The 27,918-nt window shown below is 45.8% G+C and overlaps 1 protein-coding gene across 3 annotated transcripts in view; it reads left to right on the top strand.

The window, feature by feature from the left end:
• Positions 1–27,918, top strand: part of PLXNA4 (plexin A4) — a 464,287-nt gene that overhangs the window by 277,366 nt on the left and 159,003 nt on the right. The window lies entirely within an intron of this gene.

The raw sequence follows: 27,918 nt of genomic DNA, 5'->3' as shown, positions 1-27,918 counted from the left end.
CTCATCAGTGAGGTGAGAAATGGACATTGAAAGCAACCAATGGAAATGACTGCACTTCCCACCTGCCCACCTAGGTAACCCCTGCTTTCCTTTCCTCAAACACAGAGCAAAAGACCCATTATTCTGCCTGCTGTTCCCTTGCCAGGTATTAGGGCTATTAGGAAGATAAAGAGATAATTGCTCTCACTCCTGAGCTTGAGTGTGTAGGAGGAGTGTTTGAGAGCTCACATTCTGTGTCCAAAGCTCTTCTCAACAATCCAGCAAACCCTCTACCTATTTCCTTCAGATGCCTACAATAAAACTTTCAAGGCAAGCATGGGAATGATTAGCATCATTAGCATCATCAGGAAGGGCACTGGACATGGAAATCCACTCTGTTCCTTTGGAAACCAGACCATGGCAATAGGGACCATCTGTGAAAGAGCAGTGTTATCCTCCCTTGCAGTCCCTCGAAGGCTGCAAATTCTTGGAAGAATCCTCCTTATGTATCAAGCTAAAGTGTTGTGAGAGGACACTGAAGGGCTGTGGGTAGGTGTAAAGTACAAAGACTTTCCACAACTGGCAGTCCTCTTCCCACCCACAACTGTGAAGAGCTTTGTCTGCAAAAACATGGGGCCCATCAGAGATTGCTGCAGCGCATCAAGAAGGTGTCTTGGTTCTACGGCCAAGCTTGTCTCCAGTGGGGTCTTACTGACACAGGATTAGGTCTTCCCTGTCTTCTTGAGTCCTGATTCACTCAGGGAGTGTATGCACAGGTTCGTATTCCAGATGGAGACACAGCTGGTCAAACACCTTGTGTGTTATGACAGCAGAGAACTAAGTTGGTCTTCTGAGGTTACAGCAAAAATGATAACAGGTTGCGAAAACTGCATCCACCAAGGGATCAGCTGAGTGTTGTAGATGCAGAATGAATAGGGGAAGACACAGCATGAATAGATAGACTGCTAGGGGGAAGTTATCACCTCTAATAACTCCTGAGGATTTAGCACTAGGAGAAACTGCCACAGCTCCAGCAAGGAGCTGTTATCACCTCCAGCGGGAGCCTCCATGGCTCGTCCTTTGCTGACCCCATGTCTCTGGCAGCATCTCCATGTATTCATCTGGGTGCTCATAACGTATCATGCGATAAAAGAAGTCTCTTTGCAAGAAATACCTCCACTGACTGCCAAAGAAGCTCTTTTTCTTCACTGGCAATGGAGAGTGCCTTTTTTTTCCTCCATCTGGGTTTGATTTTGGCTGACTCTCTCAGGCCTGGATGTAGCTTCTGAGTCCAGGATGGAGAAAGGCAGATGGAGGAAGTCTCTGGGCTGGATCATTTTCCCAAAGGCACTATCTCTCACCTCTCTTTTTGGAACTGCTCTCTTCCTTTCTTCCTAATGGGCCAAGGTGGGAGGTTACCATTTACTTCCAAGGGCTGCTCAGGGGTACCCTGTCTGACATATTAAACAGAGAAGAATGAGAGCAAGGGAGAACAACTTTGATGTATAAGACTCTATGCTTCTGTTCCTAAGTGCTTTTGGAAACCTTGCTTTTTACCTCTCTCATGATTGGCCTTGCAAGACGTGGTCTAGGTTTGCAAGGGAAGATGCAGAAAGTCCCTAGCAGAGGCAGTTATACATCAGAGACAGACAAAACCCCATGGTTTTGTGTGAATTATACTTTTCTTCAGGAGAGGCAAATCTATATAAATCCCCAGGGTTTGTCTCAGTAATAACATAGGAATAGATTCTCAAAGGGATCAGCTCCATGTCCCATGTGGTGTAGAGCAGTGCCCGGGGAAAAGGTCTGGAGCTGACAAGGGCACAGTGTAATGCTTAATTCTGCCTCAGACTGTGTGATCATGGCTTTCTGCTGTGGGCTGTATCTCTGATCATTTAAGCTTTTCCTTCCCTCTGATGTCAGTGGTAGCAGCCCTCTATGTCCCTTTGTGGGTCTGGACATGAAGGTGTTTAAATACCTGTCAGATTGGGCTGGATTTGACTATGGTGGCCTCTCCAAGTGCCTTAAGCTTGACATTTGGCAAGGCTTGGCTTCCTTCTATAAAAAGGTTTAGATACCATGGTACAGAAACCAAGTACCCTTTGGATCTGGCACTTGTGCTCAGTGGTGACCATCACCAGTACCCACTTCTACTTGAGGCTTTATCTTGGTGGTGTCTTGTCCCTATACTAGGATACCCATACACCTCTGCCCCACCATCTGATGGGGAGTGTGTTATGACTCTGCAGGGAATAGCACTGGCCATAGCGGAGCTGCTTGGCTGTTTTGCAGTAGAAGATGTCAATTCAGACCTGCACCACTTATCCCCTGCTTTTGACTTGGTCAGCTCCCTCTGGTCAGTGAGGCAGAGCTGGGGGAAGGAGAGAACAGAAGGACTTACCCAGGCCAACAGCAATGAAACCTAAGAAATCTTATTTCTTGGCATGACTGCTGGCTATAGCAGAGGGGTGTCTTGTCTCTGGTTTTGAGAGCTTGAAGATGCCTTCCCTACTCACTGTACCTCCAGCATGCAGGGCATGGACCTTCTCAAACCTTGTCTTGCATAGCACCACCACCTCTTCCCTCTTCTGACTTTGGGCCTGCCTTCTAAAATGCTGGAGTTAATGGCAAGCCCTTTGACCCAAGGGTGGAAAGAAGAAACAGGGCACTGTACTACTAGCATGACTCTTCCTAGACCCAAACCACTGAGCTCTCTGAAGTAGCACACACCCAAGTGAGAGTGTGTCTAGTAACAATGGTGATGAATAATCATATATTTAGGTAGTCTGGTTGCAATAGGAAGAACGATGCTCTGTGCAGTCTCCTTATTGCAGTTGTGAAGGATTAGTTAGCTTTCCAGGATGCTTTTTGATCAATTATTTACCCTAATGAAGGGGACACCATGAAACACTTTCAAGCCACTTTCCTCACCACCATCCTAAATATAAGAACTAAGAGCTTTTGTCAAGAGATCACTGGTAAATCAAGCTTCAACTAACCCTATTCCTTTAAAACTGACTCCAATTCCATTCACCTCCCTTTTATGTCCTCAATAATACAAAAGATAACATTGGATATTGTCCAGTGAATGCAGGGAGGAGCCCAATGGGAAAATGAGTCATTATCTCTCCTTCCCTTCGCTTCCAGGTGCAACCTTCTGTCTGTGTCTCCGAGAGGTCCCCAGTGATTTATTGATATGGCAATCTGATTTTGGTAATTAAAATTGATTTTCATCTTAAGCTTTGTAAATACACTGATCCATAACAAACCTGGGTCGTGTTCCTGGGAAGGGGGAATAAGGAAATGGAGATGCCAAGAGGAGTGATGGGGATGACAGCAATAGTGCTGGCCTAGGAGAGTGGCAGGAGGATAGTATGGGGCTGTCTATGTGCTGGAGTGGGGTCTGCAGAGCATCCAGTAAAAGCCTTGCACAGTGCCTGGGAATGCTGCTGATCCCTAATCCAGTCGCTGTTGTTGTTGGATGGTGGTGGGGCCGCGCTGAGCCTGGATTCCATCGTTATCGGTGCTGGTGGCTCCAAGGGCAGCCAAGAAAAGCAGCTGGAGCTGGGAGCTAAATGAGCTCCCTGCTGACATAGAGTGTGGAAAAGAAACAGAAGGAGCAACTGGTTTCTTTGGAGAGCTCCATGGACTGTGATACGAACTGTCCATTCAGGTCTTCTCCTTAGCCTGCTTTTGTTGTAAATCAGCAGAAATTGCTCTGTTGGATGCAGATGAGGGACTGAAAGCACAGCATGTTTCTGCAGGCTGGGCTGGCCACTCTTCAGGGCACCCACCTATCCCTAAAACTCTCCTCATTCCCTGTGAAGGTGGCTTCTCCTTGTGTATAGGTGTTGTGCTGAGGCTGGCTCTGCATGCCCAGAAAGTCTTTTGCTTTGGATGTGCTCCATAACAGTGTGAGCCAGAGGGTAAAATCTGCCCCTGGGAGATCTGTGCTCCTTTTGTCACTGATTAGGGTGAGATCAAGCACATTTGTGCCTCAGTTTCCTCACTTGTTCAGTGGAAGCAAAGCTTGGGTTTCCTTCTGCAAGCAGCCTTGAGGGTGGCAGATCACACAGCCCCTGCATCCCAGCTGCCTTTGAATTGCACCTCTTCCTGCAAGGAATGATCTCCTTGGTCTGTTCTCATCCTCAGGGCTAATAAACCCAGCTCTCGTAGGAGATCTGTGCATTGCTAAAGGCTGAGAGCCCTTTTCAATCTGAGCAGAGGAGATCTCCAAGCCTGAACCCCTCCACCTCCTTCTTCCCCAGGCCAAGCACTTAAATAACTCACTTTTGAGGTAGCGAATGAAGATGGCGAGGCAGCCCACGCACTGGCTGTTTTCTGCTGCTGAGCCATTTCTCTAAACCAGCCTGCTTTTCTAGCACAACTTCTTCCATTAGCTGATAATCTCACTGTACAACCTCCCCAATTGCTTTGGGGAAATCTAAGTGCATAACAGCTATTCCATTTCCCTTGCCTACCTTGGCAGTAATACTGTAGCTTCAAAGAACTCCAACAAGTTAGTTAAGCAAAAGACCTCCTGCTTGTAAATCCATGCCGGTTGTCTCCTCTAATCCAATTATGCTTTACAAGGTGCTCCCTCACTAAAGCCTGGGAAATTGTTTCTGATATTTTTACCCACAATTTATGTTAAGCTACTCGGTGCATAATTGCTTATCTAATCGCATGCTCCTAGGTTTGAATAATGGTCTTAGGTTGGACGTTTTTGCAGCACTCCTGTGTCATCTGAGAATTCCTAAAATATTATTACTTAAGACTTCACACAGTTACACTCTCCTTGTATCCCGAGCTGGTGGGGTTTAGCTAACTGCAATAAGCCGGCATCGATGCCCTGGAAGGTTTTGTTGCCATTAATGTCTACTTGTCGGCTGAACTCTCTTTTGATTAAGAATGAATGAGATATATAGAATCATAGAATAGTTTGGGTTGGAAAGGACCTTAAGATCATCCAGTTCCAACCCCCCTGCCATGGGCAAGACACCTCACACTAAACCATCTCACCCAAGGCCTCGTCCAGCCTGGTCTTGAACACTGCCAGGGATGGAGCATTAAAATAGTTGAAGTCTTACTCACAGTAGCAGCCCTGCTTCCGGCATGAGTATGAGCCCAGGGAGAGATGGGATGTAAGGTATTAGGAGGCTTGAACAAAGGATGGGTTTAAGGACCTCACTATCAGTAAGGAGGTATAAGGAACAAAGAAGTGGGTTTCTCATGGCCAGGATGAGGGTTTTGCCATCAAAACCTGTTATTTTTTTCAGGTTCAGCAGGTCCAAGATATAATTACAAAACCTAAAGGGGCTGCAGGAAAGCTGCAGAGGGGCTTTGGACAAGGGCCTGTAGGGACAGGCCAAGGGGAATGGCTTTAACATGCCCGAGGGGAGACTGAGATGAGCTCTTAGGCAGAAGCTCTTCCCTGTGAGGGTGCTGAGGCGCTGGCACAGGGTGCCCAGAGAAGCTGTGGCTGCCCCATCCCTGGCAGTGTTCAAGGCCAGGTTGGACACAGGGGCTTGGAGCAAGCTGCTCTAGTGGAAGGTGTCCCTGCCCATGGCAGGGGGTTGGAACTGTATGAGCTTTAAGGTCCCTTCCAACACAAACCAGTCTGGGATTCTGTCATAATAAACCTGGCCTGGGAGGTGGGTGCAAATCCAGAGGACTCTATCAGGTAAGAGGCAATATCAGAGAAGTGAGCATGGCAGAGGTTTATTTGCTTGCCCTTCCTCTGTTTTCAAAGACAGTAACAATTTCACATGCAAAAATGACAGTCTCTGACAGGGGGATCAGATGAGACTATTTTCACACAGTCCTGGCAGGGAGTTCTGTTTGAGATGTCACTTCATCACATAACCAAGATTTAGTGAATAATCCGTGATGTACAATCTAGTAACACGATGGGTTTGAGCCAGACGAAGAAAAGTGGCATCCTCTTGCTTGCAGCCAGGCAACAAAAGGGATGGAATTTAAGCAGCGAGCAACATATGGTTTTGAACCTTAAATAGACTGGTCTTTTCAAATGAAGAGGAAGAGCGGTGATTCCTCATGCTGGAATCCTTCCTAGACAAATATCACATTTACAATCTTCAGCCTTTCCTTAAAGTTTAACTGAAAAAAAAAAGAGAAAAAGAAAAGGAAAAAGAAAAGGAAAAAGAAAATCTTCTCTAGCAAATACCTCCTCTTAAGGCCTAGGGTTTTAACCTCTAGAAAGGATCGAACACCACCTCACCAAAACAGCCTTCATGGTGGAGGTACAAGGTTAGGATAGCTGAAGCCATCATTACGTTTGGGTTTTCTGTTTGGAGGGGGTGTGTTTTGTGGGTGGGATTTTGTTTCTTTGGGGGGTTTTATGTGGGTTTGTGGGGGTTGTTTGATTTCTTCTGGGTTTTTTGGAGGAGGTTTGGTTTATTTTTGTGGCTTTCCCAGCTTAACACAGTGTAAACTGTGTGAATTATGGCCTCCTGAAAATAAGGTTTATAACCTCATTTGGTTATGAGGAATGAGGAAACCAAGGGACCCTTAACTATAACAAAGAGAAGCTCAGCTGTAACGTTACTGGGGAAAAGGCTGGTGAGGGTCCCGAGGCACACAACTTCCACAGACAAATTTCTCCATGCCATCCCTTCCCTTTGCCATGTGACAGATGATCTTCCCACTGAGACAGGACTGTTCCCGATGGAGATGTCTGATGCTGCCTTCATTTCCCCATCAAGGTGATTCTACGACACAAAACTGCCTGGCAAATTTAGAGTTTTCTCTAAAACGTCTAATCCAACTTCAGTAATGACTTTGTCTTCCCTCTCCTCATCTCCAATCCTTTGTTCTATCATTCTTCACACTTACATCTCCAGGAAGGGGTGTTGCTGTTGGTCTGCTCCTTCTCCAGTGGCACAGAGATGAACTAGGTACAGCTTGCCTGGCCCTGCTGCACTGGTCATACTGAGATGTGGAGTGAGTCCAGAGGAGAACACGGCAAGGATCAGAGGGCTGGAGCAGCTCTGCTCTGGAGCCAGGCTGAGAGAGCTGGGCTGGGTCAGCCTGGAGAAGAGAAGGCTCCTGAAGGGGAGACCTTAAAGCAGCTCCAGTGCCTAAAGGGGCTGCAGGAAAGCTGGAGAGGGGCTTGGGACAAGGGCCTGTAGGGCCAGGCCAAGGGGAATGGCTTTAACCTGCCAGAGGGGAGACTGAGCTGAGCTCTTAGGCAGAAGCTCTTCCCTGTGAGGGTGCTGAGGCGCTGGCACAGGGTGCCCAGAGAAGCTGTGGCTGCCCCATCCCTGGCAGTGTTCAAGGCCAGGTTGGACACAGGGGTTTGGAGCAAGCTGCTCTAGTGGAAGGGGTCCCTGCCCGTGGCAGGGGGTTGGAACTGGAGGAGCTTTAAGATCTTTTCCAACCCAAATCATTCTGTGATTTTATGTCTCCAGCCCAGAAAACTTTTTCTAATAGGGGTCAGTGAAAAACGTGTCGCAGAGATCCTCAAAAGAGAGAAAACAGTGATACACTGTCCATTCCCAGTAACCTGTGGCTCAGGACTTCAAGAGGCAATGATGGACTCCTTGTATGTCATATAAACTACCCACCTCTGCTGCTTCTTTTTCCTTGCCACTCTGTTTATTCCCTTGACCTATGCAGAAATTGTTTCCTTCTCTTCTTGATGTGCCTGTACACTTGGAAAACCTCAGGAGAACTGGGGAGAGGTGAGCACAGGTTTTCTTTAGCCTCTCAAGAGTTGCCACTAGATAAAATCAGAGCTATTAGGATGCTTTCAGAGCACCATTTGATAGACCCACCTCTTTCATAGGATTAGATCTCCTGTCCTTTCCAGCTCCTTCCTGCAGATGAGCTATTAAACTCTGCCCATTGAACAGAAAGGTGTTTTTAATGGAAATGAATAGATCACTTGCCCCAGTGGAAACTGTGCCTTATTGGTTTAGTGTTTTCTGTTGCACTCTGCTCCTAGAAGAGGACAGCAACAGGATATGCCAGGACTAGTTTGCAGGGTGAATGTGGTCAGCAAGTCCCTGAGCCAAAGCTCCTACAAATGAAGTGAGCTCCCTCAACACAAGCAGCACTGCAGAGATTCACGTTTCCAGTCCTGACAAAGAAATAGTGATTGAAGGGACATAGAGAAATCAAAGCAGAAAAACAGTTCATTAAAGGTAGAGTTGCACTCCGACCCCGTTCCTTTCCCAGTAGATTGGCTGTGGGTTTTGTCCTGAGCTTATCAACATCCAGCAGCTAGAGGAGCTGAAGGATGCTCTGGGAATTCAGCTTTGTTTACCAAGCTTGGGATTGCTTGTCTAACCACCAGTAGATGTTTTAATTTCCTTCCCTTTGGTGAGCAGTTTGAAGAGCATCTCTCAATCTCACCTTTTCTTCTCCTTGCCTCCTGAATTCATGAAGGATGAAGATTAATTGTCCTCATTCACTACTTTTTGTCACTGAAAATGTGAAGCTGTCTTGGCTTTCTGTTAGAATACAGCCAATGATTTTCCCAAGCAGGAACAGAATAGTTGGTGCTGCATATAGAGCTCCCAGACTTCTGCTCATTAATGGGCTATTAATGCTTGTCCATAATATGTTTATTGAAATGATGACCACTCGAAGACTGTTATGTCTTAGGCCCTTCATTTGCCATGCTTTGGGTCTGAGTCTCTGCTCCCCTCCTACCGCTGCACCTATCCCAGATAAACTGCTGCCACAGGTATTTTGAGCATAATACCTGATCCTTGAATTTCTTTCTGGGGAAATGTTTATGTGGAAAAACATTATCCTTTTTGCTCCCAAACTAGCTCAGCATTTTGAAGTTCAGGTACACATCTTGCAAATTACAGGAAGTTTTCTACTCCCTCTCTGATGTGCTGAGCCGAATAACAGCTCATTGCAATCTGTCAGTGCTTGATGAATGGAATTCAGTGAACCAGCATCTCCCCATGGATATTTCCTCTTCTGGTGCTTTCCTAGTGAGCGCCAACTACAGTCCATCCTGCAGTTCAGTCCCTGCAGTGGGCAGCGGTGGTGTCTCTGCAGGTTCATAGGATCCCAGACTGGTTTGGGTTGGAAGGGACCTTGAAGTTCATTCAGTTCCAACCCTGCCACGGGCAGGGACACCTTCCACTAGAGCAGCTTGCTCCAAGCCTTGTCCAACCTGGCCTCGAACACTGCCAGGGATGGGGCAGCCACAGCTCCTCTGGGCACCCTGTGCCAGCGCCTCAGCACCCTCACAGGGAAGAGCTTCTTCTTTATATTCAACCTGGATTTCCCCTGTTTAAACCTATTGCCCCTTGTCATACCAGGGGAGAGAATTTCCCCAGGACAATGAATAAGGTGGTTTTTTTTTGTTTTTTCTTTTCAAATTTTCACTCTAAACAGCAACAAAGGAGCAAAACTAGAAAATAAATAAACCAAAAAATAAATTTTAAAAAAGGAAAGTTTGGAGCTCAAAATGATTTTTAATGAAAAGAAAACCCAACCCTAAAGGTTTAGAAGAAGTCTTAACTGCAGGTCGCCAGATTACAAACCAGTTCTAGGCATAATACAGAGATACCTAACAGAAAGTCCTGGCTTTCGTAGGATGCTCACACCTTTTATGAAACATCTGTCTCAACTTGACAGCAGAATTAGGAGACAGAGAGGGGTGGATATTAGGTTTTATTAAGTCATGGAATCATAGCATAGTTAGGGTTGGAAAGGAGCTTGAGATCATCTAGTACCAGCCCCCCTGCCACAGGCAGGGACACCACACAAAAGTCTGTCAATTCCTAAATAATTAAGGAAAAATTTTATACAAACCCAACGTCTCAATCACGTTTTAATCCCAGTTATTCTCCCCAAATGGTTTCTTAGTGAGTCTTTATGCTTAAAACACCCCTGGGCATTTGCTCCCCATCTGTGTGATGCTGGGGTAGCCGATGGCCTTTCGCTCTGCTTTTTGCTGTATCCATCTTGTCATTCAAAAATAAACCTTCTGAGGGATGGCAGTGTCAAGCAAAAGGTTAATATCTTTAAAAGCTAGATGGATCTTTATTTAGCTGCCATTTTGTGGCAGTCATGCAGTTCTGTTAGGAGGAGTTTTGCCAGTTTCTAGGTTGACTAATTGGTCTCGGCGCTATCCTTTTCAAGAAGAGCCATGCATCAACTTCTGCTTGACAAATTGTACGACAGAGAAATCACAAACAAAGCCAAGGAAATGGAGACGTTAATACTAAACTATGACTAAATATGCCGTTGAAATGGAATTTTACTGAGATCACAGCAGTAAATCAGGCCCAGTGCAAGTCGTAGGAAAATTATTCCTTTAGATTGTCTTCCAGAAGGATGAAGTTTTCTGCAGAAAATAGACATGGTTTTGGATGGAACTGTTCAGTCAGTTTAATTTCTCATCCAAACCCCTCAATCTGGATAGATTTTAATGGGATTTGCTGAATTAAAATGTAAGAATTCAGAATAGGTAGAGTATTAGGAATATGCACTGATGGTCTCACTGATACCATGGGCTATTTAAAGACAGAAGCCCTTTCTATAATTACCTATATAAGTATGTTGCCTATGTAGGATATAACTATCCTATATTGCTAGTTGAGGAATTAATAATGGAAAATTGCAACATTTGCAATGTTAAAGGCAATAGAAAACATGGAAAGGGAACAATATTTGAAATAATAGAATCATAGAATGGTTTGGGTTGGAAGGGACCTTAAAACTCATCCAGTTCCAAGCCCCTGCCATGGGCAGGGACACCTTCTTCCTTATATATAAGCAGAATCTCCCCTGTTTCAGTTGTAATCCATCACCCCTGTCCTATCACTACAGTCCCTGATGAAATGAAAATGACAAGGAAAGCATGAATTCTTTGGCTTTCATTACCTTCCAAACTTCTTACTGTATCCCAACCTGGTATTTTATGATTCTAGTAGCTGGAAGTACAGGTGAGAATCCCTCTTGATCTTTATTCTCATTGACACTATGCTTTGGGCAGAGCAGGCAGTGGAGGATGTGATTTGGTTTTGGTTGTATGGACTTCTACTGTGGATGGTGATCAGAGCCATCACTAGATGGGTTTAGAAGATGAGACTTCTTGTTGACGTGCTCCTTTCTGCGTTCCCTTTGGTTTCTTTTATTTATAAATATCAGTTTTCTAGGACATCTTTTTAATGTCATGCAGCAAATCAGCAGGAGAGGATCAGGGGCTTTTTTTTAGGCCCTGCTACTTGGTGTAATCAGATGGGAATACAATTAGTTAATCTCAACTTGGTAACTACCTCTTCCACCACCAGTCACCATCTTCCTCTTTCCTAGCATTGCCAGTATCACAGATATATTGAGTCTGTGAGTTACTGCAAGAGAGCCGAAAAATCAGATTCAAGCACTAAAGTTTGAGGCTTATTTCACTGTGAATTGTCTTAAACCCCTGTACTGTCAATAGTTCACGAAAGCACCAATATAAAACCTCAGCAAAAATATGTGGAAAAGAGGACCCTGAAACAGGAAGCTAATTGCTGGAACATTCATGCATCAGCAGAAAGCAAAACACATTTAGGGCAATGATAAACTTCATCTCCACAGTCTGTGTGGCTAATCTAGAAGGAGCAATTCATACTTGTCTTGCAAATATGGCAATTATTGCAGCAGTCAGATTATAGGCCTGGTCATTGGGTCAGGCAACTTATCTTCTGAAAGCTGTATCCTGAAAGAGAAAATGTAGCTTAAAGCCAAGCAAGACACAACCCATCTGCAATAATAATAATAATAATAACTAAAAAGTTTTCACTTTACATCAGGTCTGTATGCTTAACGAAGCTCTTTTCAGCACAGCCTGGCAATTAGCATTGAAACTATTCAGCAGCTACTTGGGAATTCATAGAACCGAAAGCCAAAAGAGACCAGAGTGATTGTCTGATGTGATCTGCATAACTCAGGTCAGAGGATTCCTCAGGGAGATGTCTGCTCGGAGCCCCCAGCTCCGCAATCCTGTTTATCTTTTAGGAAAACAAACCTTCTGAGCTTAATGTTTCCAGGGATTTCAGTACATGCCTTTCTAAACGTCCACCATTAGCGCCGGGCAATCGCCCTAGTCCCAGAGCTTCACAGCATCCTTGGGAGCTGCAGATACGCTCTAACCCTTGCTATGCATGGACAAAAAAGCAGCTTCATATTCATTCCACCACCTATTTAGGCTCCCTACGTAACGCATTAATAGAGATCATTGAATGATTTCCGTTGGAAAACATCTTAAAGCTCCTCCAGTTCCAACCCCTGCCACGGGCAGGGACACCTTCCACTAGAGCAGCTTGCTCCAAGCCCCTGTGTCCAACCTGGCCTTGAACACTGCCAGGGATGGGGCAGCCACAGCTTCTCTGGGCACCCTGTGCCAGCGCCTCAGCACCCTCACAGGGAAGAGCTTCTGCCTAAGAGCTCATCTCAGTCTCCCCTCTGGTAGGTTAAAGCCATTCCCCTTGGCCTGACCCTAGAGGCCTTTGCACAGAGTCCCTCTCCAGGTTTCTTGTGTGCCCTCTTTCAGTACTGGAATAGTCCTGGATGGTGTTTATGTCCCTTTCAGAGATGCTTTGGTTAGAGGAAGGGAATTGGAGATTAAATAACTTCCACAGATATGGGGCTCTAGCCAGTGGGGGGACTTCAGCTATGCTCCTACCTGTCTGGGCTGTCCTCCTTCACAGACTATTTCTATCTCCAATCAGGGAAGGGTGTTTGGAGATGCTGATTGAGAGCAATGGCTGAAACAAGAAATAAAACAAGTACAAAATATCACATTTCCTTCACCCTCTTTGGGACAAATGCGTATAAAATCTGTGTGTACACTGGAGGAGATAAAGGAGCAGGGCCCTGATCTCTGGTGTTTTTCTAAAACCCAAGCCTAAAAGGTGCTATTATAACTCATGAAGCTAAAGCTGGAGATACACAGCTCTCCTCAGGTAAAATCCCAGGCAACTGGAAGGAAATTCTCCTCCTCAACTACTGTTCTGGAGAGATTTGGAACTGATCCTCAGCTGCCCCCTGGTTTTATTATACGTTCCTAATTTCCTGCTCTCCATAAATGCTGGGAAAACCTCTCTCCTGATTATATGGATAACGGTTTTTCTCGATGCCTGCTGTTCGGTTAATAAACCAGGGGCAGGGACTGCTGTTTCTGGACAAGGCAGGCTGTAATCCATGAGAAGCAGAGGTGATATTGTTCCTTCAGGACATACATTATTGCCACCACACTGGGTGCGTGCAAATAGGTAAGAGACAGACAGACGGATATCATAGAGCGGTAAAAGGCTGAGCAAAGCTGTACTTATAATTTTACGGTTCACTGGTGTGAAATGGTATCCAGTAAATAAAAAACATGTTCCCCTTTCTGTACCGTATCAATCTGCCACTGGTTGTAAATGCTGTTAGCTGGCTGCCAGGGTTGCATGTGTGAATGCATGGACCGTGTCTGCACGCATGAGAGGGAGTGTCATGGGGAGTGATGAATACTTCTGGTCCTCTTTGCTGATGCTATGGCTGCTATGAGCCCGTTGTGGATGGAAGGAGGCCACGGCCAGTCGACAGACATCAGGGGAGGGATTTCAGCAACCTCAGTTTTCCTCCACTTGGCCATTTTGTGCATCAGAGGGTTTCCTAAACCAAGACACCTATAACCATAGCAGTATTTAAATAGCAGCAAGATTGCTTTAATAAGAATTGCCTGCAAGAAATCTGGAAAGGGACTTTTTACAAGGGCCTGTAGGGCCAGGCCAAGGGGAATGGCTTTAACCTGCCAGAGGGGAGACTGAGATGAGCTCTTAGGCAGAAGCTCTTCCCTGTGAGGGTGCTGAGGCGCTGGCACAGGGTGCCCAGAGAAGCTGTGGCTGCCCCATCCCTGGCAGTGTTCAAGGCCAGGTTGGACACAGGGGCTTGGAGCAAGCTGCTCTAGTGGAAGGTGTCCCTGCCTGTGGCAGGGGGGTGGAACTGGATGAACTTCAAGGTCCCTTCCAACCCAAACCATTCTATGATTCTATGAATAAAACTGGTGCAAATTCTAAAGCCAATGAGTGTGTTTGACCTTCAGACAACCACTTCAGTGCTACGCCTCACTTTCTCCAAATCTCTGAAGCTTCTTGTTCCCTGTCCCCTTCCTGAACGGCTCTGAGGACCACAGTTGAAGAGTGTTGGCCCTTTAGTGCGTGTGTTTGCATTAGCTGGAGAAAAGGGATAGTAAAGAGGAGCAATGTGGAGGTCACTGCTACTGCTCCTGAGACAGGGAATTCAGATGCCCTGAGCTCTGCAAGGACACTCCAACTCTTTGAATCCTCTGGCCTCTTTAGTGATGGGGGTGATACCTGGATAAAAGGGTCCAGAAGGGTCATCAGTGTCCTGCTAAGAGGCATGACTGTCACCTGCAGTGATGATGATGTGCATGTGAGCCATCCTTGCTGGGAGGTGCTGAGTCTGCCCCAGGAGCTAGAGAGCATCACTGTCCCCACTGCTGGAGGTGGACAGGAAGAGCGAGTTCTTTGAGCTGCATGGCACAGCTTGTGTTTCAGAGGGGCTTTCTGAGGGCCTGGACCTGCTCTTTGCTCTCATTTCTTTCCTCTTGCATTATGTGCCAAACGGGTCTCCTTTCTTCCTTATGGCCAGGAACAAAAGAGCATTTTTGAGTTGAAATGCACCTGAGCAAATCCCCAAGCCCAAATCAGATTATGGGCTTTTGAAAGTGATGCCCACAAGGGACACAGGTGTAATGAGAGACATGGAACCAGTGTGCCTTTGATCATCGAGGTGGAGGGCTCCTTTAAGATGCCTTAGTGGGTTAATCCTTCTCTCTTTCAAGATGCCAGTTTGGGAACCACCTGGATGGAGTTGGCAAAGGCTTTATGGGGTCTCTTGGGTCTCCATGCTTTATACACAGGCCAGCTGGCAGCATTCGTCTTGCAGTCGTCCAACACCATCATTCCCCCCCCCCCAGATGCTGTCCTTACCCCCCTGGGTAACACTCTTACTTAGTAGCAGCTTTTGTGAGTTCAGTGCCTGGCAGCAAGGAGCTGAAATAAGATCCCACTGTTTCAGATAGTACCAAAGCAGCACTGAGCCTTAAATCAGTGTGAATGAGCCCCACAGGTTTCCAGTGCCTGGACTGATCCTATCTAACTTTAGTCTATTCACCAAGGCATTTTAGATGGGTGTAGAGCTACAGTATACAGGCACTGGATAATGCAGGGCCCCTCTGAGGGTGACTTTTCACACTTGATACTTGAAATGCCCTATATTGAATATTCTTGGTAATATATAGAATCATAGAATCCCAGGCTGGTTTGTGTTGGAAGGGACCTTAAAGCTCATCCAGTTCCAACCCCTGCCACGGGCCGGGACACCTTCCACTAGAGCAGCTTGCTCCAAGCCCCTGTGTCCAACCTGGCCTTGAACACTGCCAGGGATGGGGCAGCCACAGCTTCTCTGGGCACCCTGTGCCAGAGCCTCAGCACCCTCACAGTAAAGAACTTCTTCCTTATCTCCAACCTGAACTTCCCCTGTTTCCATTTGAACCCATCACCCCTTGTCCTATCACTACAATATTTAGGTGAAACAATGGGACCCCTGCTTCAGTGATTCATGGTTGATGAGGAGGGGTACTATTAAGTAGTAAACTCCCTGAATAAGCCTGAAGCTCCTAATGCTTACTCCTGAATGGGGCCAGATGGCTTCTGGGTGACATATTTTTATGAAGCATAAGACATTCTTTATTCTTTGAGGTATTAGATGATTCATTCTGTAAGGAAATAATGGAGTTTTACTGTGTGGATGTCCTGTCCATACCTTTCTGTACAGCACTTGAGTCAACACCACAGCCTGCTCCCATTAAAAAACCCCAAAGAAACTAAAAATAGCATGAGGACATCTCTGAAACAGCTTCATACTTGGCAGCTCTCAAAGAGCCTGAGGGTTTTCCTGGCTGTATTCTCCAGGGATCAATTTTGGGCCCAAAGCTCCTGAAAAATTTTATGAATGAGTGGGAAGCTGATATTAAAACCCATGGATAAAATACTCAGTGGTACAATGATTAGCTCAGCATTTACAATGATGAGGGCAGAGATGATGGATGACTTGGGCTTCCTTGAACAGAACAAGTACAAACTTCCCTGTCTCACAAGAAGGAATGTAGGTCAGGATGGAAAATGGGACATGCATCCTAGAAAGCAGTGACTGAAGTGGATGAACAGGTCATTTCTTTACGTCCTTGCAAAGGGTTTCTCTTAGACTAGCCTGTAGTAGAAACAGGCTGACACCATTGTGCATCCTTGGAGGAGTGCAAGGGAATGGGTGAGTAGTACTCCTGCTCTGTGGTCAGCTCTGGAGGCTCCTTTTGCGTTAAGAGCATTGGGAGATATGAAAAGGAGCACTAAAGCCCCACAAAAAGTATTTCTAGGGAAGCTATGAATTTCTCAAAGGGATTGTAAGAATCTCAGTCTGTTCATTTATCAGAGGGAAGACTGGGGAATGACTCAGGATAACTGAGCATCTTCTCAGGGTGAAAACAGCAGGCTTAAAGGACTCTTCAATGTAGAGAATAGAAACAAAATGAGAATCAGTCAGCCAAAGCCCAATGAATTCACATGAAAAGTAAGGCCTGTACAAGCTTTTTATGGCGTGAGTGATTAACCACTGGAACAAACTGGCCGTGAAATGCACGATTCTCCGTTTCTTGGTGTCTTCACATTGAAATGGAAGGTCTTCCTACGCAACATATTTCAGCTAAAACCAGATTATTTGGTTTAGTATAAGGGTAGATGGGTAGTGGCCTGTGATGTACGGGAGGCGAGAACAGATGATCTAATGGTCCCTTCTGACCTTAAATGCTATGCATTTATATGATCCCTGAGTTAAATGTCCTTGAACTTCCATTTTATGGCAAGATGAATGGCTGAGAAAGCTGGGAAAACACGTGCAGTGCTTGCTGCACTAGTTACACACTTAATCTGTTGAAATATGGGCACAGGGGGCTGGGATGGAGCAACCTTCATTGCAGTCAGTAGGAATTCTGCACTTCAATCCCATCGAGGAATAAAGCACTGCAGAGAGGGAACAGGGCTTTGCTAGGAACTTCTCACTTATTCCATGCTGAAACCACGAGCTTTAGAGATACCTAAAGGCAAACAGATGTGCCCCAAAATAGTTGCCTGCATCTCTGCCTGGTCACTGTCTTTTTGGCAGTGCTAATTACCACCCAAGTCTTCAAAGCGCACTGAGCTCTCACAGACCAGCTGAGCAGTGAGCTCTGTCTGGTTTCCTCTCATGTAATAAACTGAGACATATTTAAGGTCTCGGGAAGAGCCTGATTCATATTTTCTCCCTGGCTCTTGCTTAACTCTTGATTAAAACACTCAGTAACACAATGAGTGCTTTGGAGAAGCAGTAGTATTGTAATAGTCCTAGTTCTGCGCCTCTTGGTTGGGTTAGTTTATGTTCGCTGCAGCTCGGGATCAACTGCAAGCAAAGGTTATCACGGCTCTCCCTGCCTCAGATCTTCAGGTTTTGGTTTGCAGATTAACCGACGTGACCTCATAACTCTTCAGCTGATGCTATCACTTGAATTGATGCTGCCGGAGGCAGTCACAGCGCTCTTGTCAGCTGAGATTTGATGGCACTGCATCACAGTTTAAGCTGATGCATTTTCTCTCCCAGCTGGGATGAGCCTGAAGGATGCAGAAAGTCCCTGTGCCTCAAGCTGAGAGATGGCACCCTGTTAAAGGCAGTGGTTTAACAGTTTCTGATGATGGTCAGCTTTACACTGAGCAGCATCAAGAAGCACAGCCAGCAGGTCAGGGGAGGGGATTTTCCCCCTCTCCTGTGCTCTCCCCCCTGCAGTCCTGATCCAGCTCTGGGGCAGCAGCACAAGAGGGACGTGGAGCTGTTGGAGCGAGTTCAGAGGAGGCCACGGAGATGCTGCGAGGGCTGGAGCAGCTCTGCTCTGGAGCCAGGCTGAGAGAGCTGGGCTGGGGCAGCCTGGAGAAGAGAAGGCTCCTGAAGGGGAGACCTGAGAGCAGCTCCAGTGCCTAAAGGGGCTGCAGGAAAGCTGGAGAGGGGCTTTGGACAAGGGCCTGTAGGGACAGGCCAAGGGGAATGGCTTTAACCTGCCAGAGGGGAGACTGAGCTGAGCTCTTAGGCAGAAGCTCTTCCCTGTGAGGGTGCTGAGGCGCTGGCACAGGGTGCCCAGAGAAGCTGTGGCTGCCCCATCCCTGGCAGTGTTCAAGGCCAGGTTGGACACAGGGGCTTGGAGCAAGCTGCTCTAGTGGAAGGTGTCCCTGCCCGTGGCAGGGGTTGGAGCTGGAGGAGCTTTAAGGTCCCTTCCAACCCAAACCGCTCTGTGATTCTGTAATTTGATGATTCTACGTGGTCAGTGCCTTAGAGTTGAGGGAGGAGAAAAAGAAAAGGGAGGAGGTGGAGAAGTCTATAAAGAGACGACCTAGGTCAACAGGCAGCCTCTCCTTTTGCCCAACATTTGATTAATAAGGTAAATAAATAGTTAAATGGTCAATGATCAGGATGATCAGATGTATGGAGTGGTTTCCATGTAGGAGGTGACAGAAGAAATAGGAACTCCTCAGCCTGGGAAGAGGTAAGCAGGGGTGTACGGTAGAGATTGGTGAAATTGTAAATGGCAGAAGGGGATGGATTGGAAGTGACTGTTCACCACCTCTGCAAATACAAGAATTACAGGGCATGAAATTAAACTGTTGAAAATCAAGCCCTGAACAAATGAAAGGAGGTGATTCCTTCAAGCAGCGGGCTCCGGACCTGTGAGACTCCCTGCCAGAACATGCTGTGGATGCAAAAACTCAAGGATAAACTGGAAAATTAAAGAAAGATCTGTTCAGGTTACAGCACAGAGACACGTAAGACTCAGAATGAAAATAGCCAAAGGCTGGGCAGCTTCTGGGGACATATCATATAGGATGGCCTGTTCTTAGGCTTTGTTTGGTGCCATAAGACCTAAGCTGATGAACTGGGATATGTGGCCTGTTGATTCCATCCAGTACAGCTGGTTTTGGGTGAAATAATGGGGAATTTTAAGTGTGATCTCATTGGAGGAAAGGGCATTTTCAAACTGTCTCCCAAAATTCCTGTAGATCGATAGTGCTTGTAGGTGTCCTGTCCTGCACAAAGGAATTAGATCAGTACGATCAATCCTTCATGAACTGAATCATAGAATCATAGAACAGTTAGGGTTGGAAAGGATCTTAAGGTCGTCCAGTTCCAACCCCCCTGCCATGGGCAGGGACACCTCACACTAAACCATGTCACCCACGGCTCTGTCCAACCTGGCCTTGAACACCGCCAGGGATGGAGCCTTCACAACTTCCCTGGGCAACCCATTCCAGTGCCTCACCACCCTCACAGTAAAGAACTTCTTCCTTATATCCCATCTAAACTTCCCCTGTTTAAGTTTTAAGCCGTTACCCCTTATCCTATCGCTACAGTCCCTAATGAAGTGTCCCTTCCCAGCATCCTTATAGTGGATCTAGAAACCCAGGACAGAGTGAGGGTGGCTGGGGAGAGAGATGAGGCAAAGATTCTCCAGGCAATGGGATGGACAGTTCTTAGCCCAGGGAGATGATAAGGGTGTAAAGATGAGTTTTGGAGTGGTGATAAGATTACACTGATGGAAGTGAACAAGGAGACCCATAGGATACCTGAGAGGATACCTGCTCAGGAGAAAGAATCTGCAAGAAGATGCTCCTTGATAACTGAGGGTAAGGAGGGGGACATCTGGATGTGGATGGTGGAACAATATGACCATAGCCATCACCAGTAGAAACAACTATTAACTTCTCCCTTTGTGTGTGTGTGTGTGTGTTAACTGTTCAGGGCTCAACCAGGAGTCTTCAAGTGATGCTGGACTTTGAGAGAGCCCACTGCAGTGACATGAATTCCATTACGTGTCCCAATTAAATCTATATATAGTCTTTATAGAGCCTGGGTAACGATGTAGCCCTTGCTCAGCAGGCATGCTTCAGTAGCCACACAAGCACCAGCTCTCATTAAGCCTGGGCTGGCCCTCCATTAATTGTGACATGAGGCTCTCTATTTTGAAGGCATTTGAACACGAACATAGAATCATAGAATGGTTTGGGCTGGAAGGGACCTAAGAGATCATTTAGTTCCTGTGGGCAGGGACACCTCCCACAGTCCCATTTAGTCAAACCCCATTTGTTTTACAGTTTGGAGACTGAGACACTTGAGCATGGATTAAAGATTTAGTGGTAAACAAGGTACCTGGACCCAGGAGGGAAAACACAGAATACTACAGGCAGAGAAAGTTGGCCAGAGCTGATGGTTTTTGGGGTAGGCAGGAAGGTGGTTGTTTTCTTCAGGCTTGGGTAAAATCACTTGACACTCTCTCCACACCTCTGAGCTGGTGAACTGTGGTTTTTGCAATGGACAAGGATTCCTAACGCATTTCCTGCCTAGTGCAGAGAGCAGATCAGTGTGATGATGGGATGCATTGTTGCTGTCCCAGATGAAGTGATAAATGCCCCATCCCTGGCAACGTTCAAGGCCAGGTTGGAAGGAGACTTGGGTGAGATGGTCTAGTGTGAGGTGTCCCTGCCCATGGCAGGGGGGTTGGAACTGGATGATCTGAAGGTCCTTTCCAACCCAAACCATTCTATGATTCTATGATAAGGAAAAAACCAAAAGGGAATTTGAAGGAATGCTAAATATGATTCAACACTGAAACCTCCAAACACACTCTTCAATCTCCAGGTTGCCAGCCATACTCAGTGCAACATGGTGTGTCCCTGGCTTCTCCTTGAGTATTGATGCTTTTGAGAGAAGAGTCATTGTGGCACTGGAGACTTGGAAGAAGGGACAGCACAGGGTGTAGGTTGAGAAGCTGTGAAAGGGGAACCTGGGAAGCAGCCAAGCCTTCAAAAGAAGGTCTGAGATAATCTTTGTTCTCTGTGTTTCTGTTCCTTTGTAAGTAAAGCCAGATCAGAGAGCAGGAATGAGCTTGGGTGCAGTGAAGCACAAGGGCTGTATGTACAGAGCAGATGGTGAAAGGCACTTGTTCAAACACAGTCTGTGTCTTCACACGAGGTCTTTGGAGTTCCAGGAACAGCTTTCTAGCTATGTAACACTGTGGATTTCTTCTACCAGTCTCACATTCTCTGTTGTGACTGGTTATTCTGGTGCTACAGTTAGGAAGAGGGGAGACTTTAAACGTGTTTAGGGATTGTTTGCAGTGGCAAGATTAGAGGAATAGCAGAAAATCAAGTACAGCATTGATGTGGGATTCACCTCACCCAGTGTTCATCATGTGCATTGTAAATGTCTCCATCTGACCTGGCTGTCTAGACTTCTTTATGTTCAGTGGATAGACACAGGCACATCCAAGGTGTGATTTATCTTATCCCTGGTAGACATCTAAAACAGAGCAGGCAGATCCTACCCTGCAAAAGGTCTCTCATTCAGCAGAGCATGGGTTTCTAGCTTAGACTTGGACAGTGATGTTACAGACAGACTTTGGTGAGAGCACATAACCCGTGCTTTGCATGCATCCCAGAACAGAGTCTTGATGAATCAGAAATGAAGCCTAGCACGCTTTATGTAGAAGACACCTAACCTGGCTTTTCTGAGCCAGTTTAAAGCAGGGTCCTGCCAAGGGGAGCATGAAGAAGAGAACTGCACTGCAAGGGATGCAAAGAAAATTAAGCTGTTGCAATAGAAATGTCATTGTGAAAGCATCAGATGGGAACTGACACCTCTCAGCCTTACCCCAAGGGTTTCTGAGGTTATTGCCAAAGAGACAGTGGGTTGGCACCAAATCTTTCTACACCTCATCTTGCTGTACTCCTATTCATGGGAATGGTGTGTAACTGTGGCTTGGATTTTGCTCTGGCAATGTCACAGTAAAGACATCTCTCACCAAAGACGTGCAGGACAGCTCAGGGCAGCAAAGAGGGGAGGAGAACTAGCACACACGCAACTGTAGGTAGGAAGCCCTCTGTGAGCAAGTCTATTTGGACAGGTAATTTATCCTGTCATGCAGCTGGACATTGACCCCCAGTTTAATTATTGTGTCATTTGTCCTTGACAGCTACTACTGCTTCCAATTAACTCCCCTTAATTAAAGCCTCCAGTTTTCCAAGTAGTTAAGCATGGATTTACTGGGAAGAGTGCTACAATGAAGAGGAAGAGCGTTGGGGTGTCTGATGAGAAATGACATGCCCTGTCCCAGTGGGGCTGGCAAGTTATTTACTTATCACACTGGAGTGGCAGGCTGGAATCATACCAGATTCTCATCTCTATCCCTCCAGGAGCACCCCTTCTCCCACCAGTTTTACAGCCATCCACATGTGTGTGAGTCCTGTCATTTACCAGTATAAATAAGACATCCTTCAGCTCCCTGGCTTTGCTTTTCTGTGTCCCTGCTTTTTGTAGGTCAAGTGGATGATGCACAAGGAATTCAAGGTCCCTTTGTCCACAACTCAGGCCAGATTCAAATTGGCACCCTGGGATGCCATGCAGGTGACCGAACATCCTCGGTGACTCTGTTAAGAGAGCAGACTCTGGTCTCTTAGGTGTTTTTTCTGCCTTGCTCTATTTAATAAACTGTGTTATCATGAACACTCTATTCAAGGCTTGGAAATCAAATAAGCTCCTCTCTTAATCTTTCTGCAGTTTCTCGGGGCTGGCTGAGTCTTGAAAGATAGGGGCATTCACAGAAGCAACATGGCTTGACACAGTCACTGTTCAGTGTTTTGGAAATGTATCTTTTGACTGTTGGGGAAGGAAATTGGCTACTTAAGATGCGGTTTTGTACATTTAAATTGACTTAGTCCATCAGCCTGAATAAATCCCACCGCTGCATTAACATCCAATTATAACGGCAAAGATTGAGCAGTGATTCACGTTTTGACCAGAATGTTGGCAGTTTAAGGAGGAAAAGGAAAAAAAAAGAAAGATATGTAATGTATATTGAAATAAAAAAGTCAAAAACGGGAGCCAGAAAATTATGACTGAGCACATAGCAGGAGCTGTGAATATATAATGGCAGAAGCAGGAGCCAAATTTCTAACAGGATTAGCTGTTACTGTCTATCAGATCCAAACCCCTCAATCATTTTGTTTTAAATGACTTGCTCTAACTCATTCATACCAGAATGGAAGTGAGGCTGGGAGCTGGAGAAGCTGTAGTTTAGGCTGGATCAGATGTGAGATGTCGTGTGAAAAGCTCAGGAGTTGGATATATCAGGCGAGCTCTGAACCATACAGCACTTTGCAGATCTTGTCCTATTCTTCAAGATGTCCTTGTGAGCCACAAACTCCTGAATGATTTCTTTAGGGAGTGGTGAATGAATGTGTTGATGAAGTAAAATAGCCTTTCAAATCTTGCTGCAGCAGCTGGACCTGCTCATCATTTTCTTGCTGCCCTTGAGAAGGACATCAGATTCACTTAACTGCTTGTCTGACCCCAGCTCTGGGGTTGCCTTTCACTCTTGATAGCTGTGAGTAGGGGACAGGCTAGATGGTGAAGATGTCTAAGGGATACAGGTCCTGACCCTTTGGTCTCCCCTCTTCAAGCAAGATACTTGTGGTGTTCCTAAGTCTTGCACATCCTCCACTGCACAGCAGTGATCTTGGAAATCCTGTGGTGGGATAACTGCTCTGGGAATGCTGCCTACCTCGGAGGGGATCAGAGATCTTCTCTGGTCTGCTATGGACAGAGCCTTGGAAGCACAGCAGCTCCTAGATGTCCATCAAGCTTGTGGACGGGAATATATATTATACCTGGCAGTGTTCAAGGCCAGGTTGGACACAGGGGCTTGGAGCAAGCTGCTCTAGTGGAAGGTGTCCCTGCCTGTGGCAGGGGGTTGGAAGTGGATGAGCTTGAAGATCCCTTCCAACTCAAACCATTCTATGATTCCATGATTTCTTCTATATTTCAATGAACCCCAAGTCTAAATATGTTAATAACCTAGTGTTCTAGAATCAGGTCATTCCTGGAATTCTTACATGAACTTCCTTAGATGCCTTAAGCCCACATCTTCAAAGACAATTAGGTAGCACCTACTTCATCTTCATGAGACTCACTTTCAGCTTCTGCTCTTGTTGGTAAAATAGGGATATGTGCTTTCATTGATGAAATGGGGATAAGTGCTTCATTACATGTAAGATGTAAGCCCTTAAAACAACAGCAATCTCTTCTTAAATTCCTGTATCACTTTAACCACCGAAGGAATACAAATGACTTCTAACCTGTCTCATAGTGCCCCCAAATGAAGGACACTTTGCTTTCATTAATCCTCTGTCTGCTGAAACCCTGCTTGTATTTGCTGCAAACGCTGACTCCAAGTTCCACCCTGATGAAAGAGCATCCATAGGGAACTTCACTGAGGTTCAGAAATGACCTTGAAAAGTTGGTTAGACTTTCCAATGATGGAGAAGGGGTGGAAGGAGTAATCACAGCCTGGTTTACAATGCAGATTTCAGCCTTCAGTGCTTTCTAGTCCCCTCATGGCAGTGAATATTGTTTAAGTTTAAACCCCTCACCCTTTGTCCTATCACTACAGTCCCTGATGTACAGTCCCTCTCCAGCATCCTTGTAGGCCCCTTCAGATACTGGAAGCTGCACTGAGGTCTCCACGCAGCTTCTCTTCTCTCTGTAATTGGGAGGGTGCATGGACTGCTCTTTTCCAGCTATTTGAGGGGCAGCATAAAGAGCTGATGGCTCCCAGGAGGCACAGTCAGTCCTCCAAACATTCAACTTGGAAAGCTGAGCTGAATTAATTACAGTTGATGTTGCAAAGGGTTATAAGACCTCTGATGTGCCTTATTTGCTTGATGCTCTTTCTTCTCCTCCACTGCAGACCCGTAGGTGGCTTTTCCTTTCAGTCGCAGCTCCTTTGTTTTTTGTGGTTGCTTTCTTTATTAATTAGAAGGTCTGACACTTGCAGCCCAAGACATTTGTCAGCAAGGTACAGTTTTAATTAATCTCACAATAAAGCTAGTTGAGGTGAACTCATAAAAGGTCTCATATAGCAGGAATAACACGTAGCGATGCAAACGGTGACACCACGACACCTACTACTCTGGTGTGCTTGACAGGGTGTGGGATGTAGCGTGGTGCAAGCTATATACTCTATAGCTGTGCTCTTTGGGATGGAGACATGATCTTCAGGTCCTTTCCAACCCTATCTATTCTATGATTCTATGAGCAAGGTGTGCTCCTACACAACAAGCTACATCCTACAGAGACCAAGTACCCTGAATAGACTGAAAAAGAAGCATTTCTGCAAAGATAAAGATCTGGATCCCCAGTAGGTTCCTCCTGCCTCTGAAAGGAGCTTGGGTATCCTTTGATGGCTAATTAAATGATGATGATGATATTATTATTATTATTATTACAGAGACTGCTTTTTATATACTCTTTTTGCCACAATTTAGAATCATAGAATCATAGAATCATAGAACAGTTAGGGTTGGAAAGAATTTCAAGATCATCTAGTTCCAACCCTCTGCCATGGGCAAAGAAATAGCGAATTCTAATCTTCTAGGGCTGCTTTTTTATACCTAGATCATAGTCACAAGTGGATTTTGACTCAGAACATTCAAACCCAGCACTACTAGATGTTGGAAAAGGGCATGTTCTGCTCTAAACTTCTTAACCAAGGCTCACTTCTATAAGGCAGATGTAAACTAGCTCAGGAACTGAGATGCAGAAAAACTATTTACAGTTAATGAGGATAAATCGAGCAGCACCATATGTTAAACTGAGGGTATTTTGGGTAGGAACTGCATAGCCAATCCCAACTGTGTTCCCAAATTTCTAATTACAAGGCGGAGATTACACCATCGATTGCATCTGGATTGAGGGATGGCAGATTTAGTCTTTCAGAACTGAATTATCTGCCTCTTCTGCAAGTTCACAGCACAGACATGGTCTAATAGGTGGGGATTAAAAGAGGTGATCCTGCCCCTCTACTCTGCTCTCAAGAGACCCCATGTGCAGCACTGTGTGCAGTTCTGGTGTCCTAAACATAAGAAGGACATGGAGATGTTGGAACAAGTCCAGAGGAGGCCACGACGATGATCAGGGGCTGGAGCACCTCCTGTATGGAGACAGGCTGGGAACATTGGGGCTGTTCAGTCTGGAGAACTACTTTCACGACCAAACCATTCTACTTTTGAAACTTCTTGATACTTCCAGAGGTTTGAATGACTGGCTCCGTTTTGATTTTCTGATGTACTTATGCTCATGGCAATAGATTCAAATTGAGAAAGGTGTTTTTGTGGTTTGTTTTGGGGTGTTTTTTCCACACTTTCCCTTTTTTTATTAAAAGCTTTCAGCAGCTGTAGTTGGTTTCCTTGGGTGATTTAGAATCACAGAATCATAGAATCGTTAGGGTTGGAAAGGACCTTAAGATTATCCAGTTCCAACATCCCTGCCATGGGCAGGGACACCTCACACTAAACCATGTCACCTAAGGCTTCGTCCAACCTGGCCTTGAACACCAACAGGGATGGAGCATTCACAACTTCCCTGGGCAACCCATTCCAGTGCCTCACCACCCTCACAGGCAAGAATTTCCTCCTTAGATCCAATCTAAACTTACCCTGTTTCAGTTTGAACCCGTTACCCCTTGTCCTGTCACTACAGTCCCTAATGAAGAGTCCCTCCCCAGCATCCCTATAGGCCCCCTTCAGATACTGGAAGCTGCTCTGAGGTCTCCACGCAGCCTTCTCTTCTCCAGGCTGAACAGCCCCAACTTTCTCAGCCTGTCTTCATACAGGAAGTGCTCCAGTCCCCTGATCATCCTCGTGGCCTCCTCTGGACGTGTTCCAACAGTTCCATGTCCTTTTTATGTTGAGGACACCAGAACTGCACACAATGCTCCAAGTGAGTTCTCACAAGAGCAGAGTAAAGGGGCAGGATCGCCTCCTTCGACCTGCTGGTCACGCTCCTTTGGATGCATCCCAGGATAGGGTTGGCTTTCTGGGCTACAAGCTCGCACTGAAGCCAGCTCATGTTCGTTTTCTCATGTTCATTTGACACAGGCAGCAGTGCAAGGGTAAATAAACCCCACCATATTTCTATCTGAAGTTTTCTAAAGCTATTGCCAACTTCCAAACGTAAAAATAGAGGGGTTTAGCTTTTCCTCTGGATAGGGGTTAAGAGACAATTTCTGACACAAACAGAAAAGGTCTCCATAAATAGCTGGAACTTTGCCTGTTATATATTGATATATAAATGCAGTTCTTGGTTCATTTACAGACGCAATCAGAATGACTCTTAATCTGTCACTTCACAGCTCAAACTCTCTTGAACATGGAACCAAGTAAGAAATTGCCACTAGGATCCAGGTGTATTTCCTTGTCATTTGTCACAAGGAGCTGTTCTGCAGTTTACAGTTGGCAGTTCTCAGTGGTGTTTCATCAGGATAATACCACCCTATATCATTCGAAGGAATAAACTGTCCCTGCTGACATGAGCTGGGGTGAAGGTTCTGGCAATTGACTGTGTATTATAGAGGCTCTCTGAAGCTTACTCAATGGAAAAAAAAAGACTATCAGGTTGTTGGGCCCAAATTGTATGTTTGGCTTCAAAAGAAGAAGTAAGGGGCTTACAACACTTAATAGGAATCAAAAGGCTCTGGTCCATTAGGCAGAAGGTCAGGCTAGGCAGTTCCTTTTTTTCTTTGAATTCCCTGACTGAAATACTTTAATTAAAAAGAAAGGAAAAGAAAAGATAATATAATGCAGTATTTTGGCAGTAGGTGGGAATCCTCCTCTCATGCCTTCAGAGCTGCAAAGTTAAGATGACAGCAAGCTCATCAACAGCCAGGTTTTTGTCTGTTTCCTGCTGGAAACAACCTCTTCAGGGATGGGACAACTGATGGTTGGAAAGATGCACGGGCAATGGGGAGTGGAGCTGATGCTCTCCTGGGAC

The sequence above is a fragment of the Pezoporus wallicus genome, unplaced genomic scaffold (genome assembly GCF_028554395.1).
Source record: "Pezoporus wallicus isolate ANWC-B61680 ecotype Strahan unplaced genomic scaffold, APGP_CSIRO_Pwel_v1 contig_4722, whole genome shotgun sequence".
Classification (NCBI taxonomy): domain Eukaryota; kingdom Metazoa; phylum Chordata; class Aves; order Psittaciformes; family Psittacidae; genus Pezoporus; species Pezoporus wallicus.
This window is presented reverse-complemented; position numbering and strand designations above follow the sequence as displayed.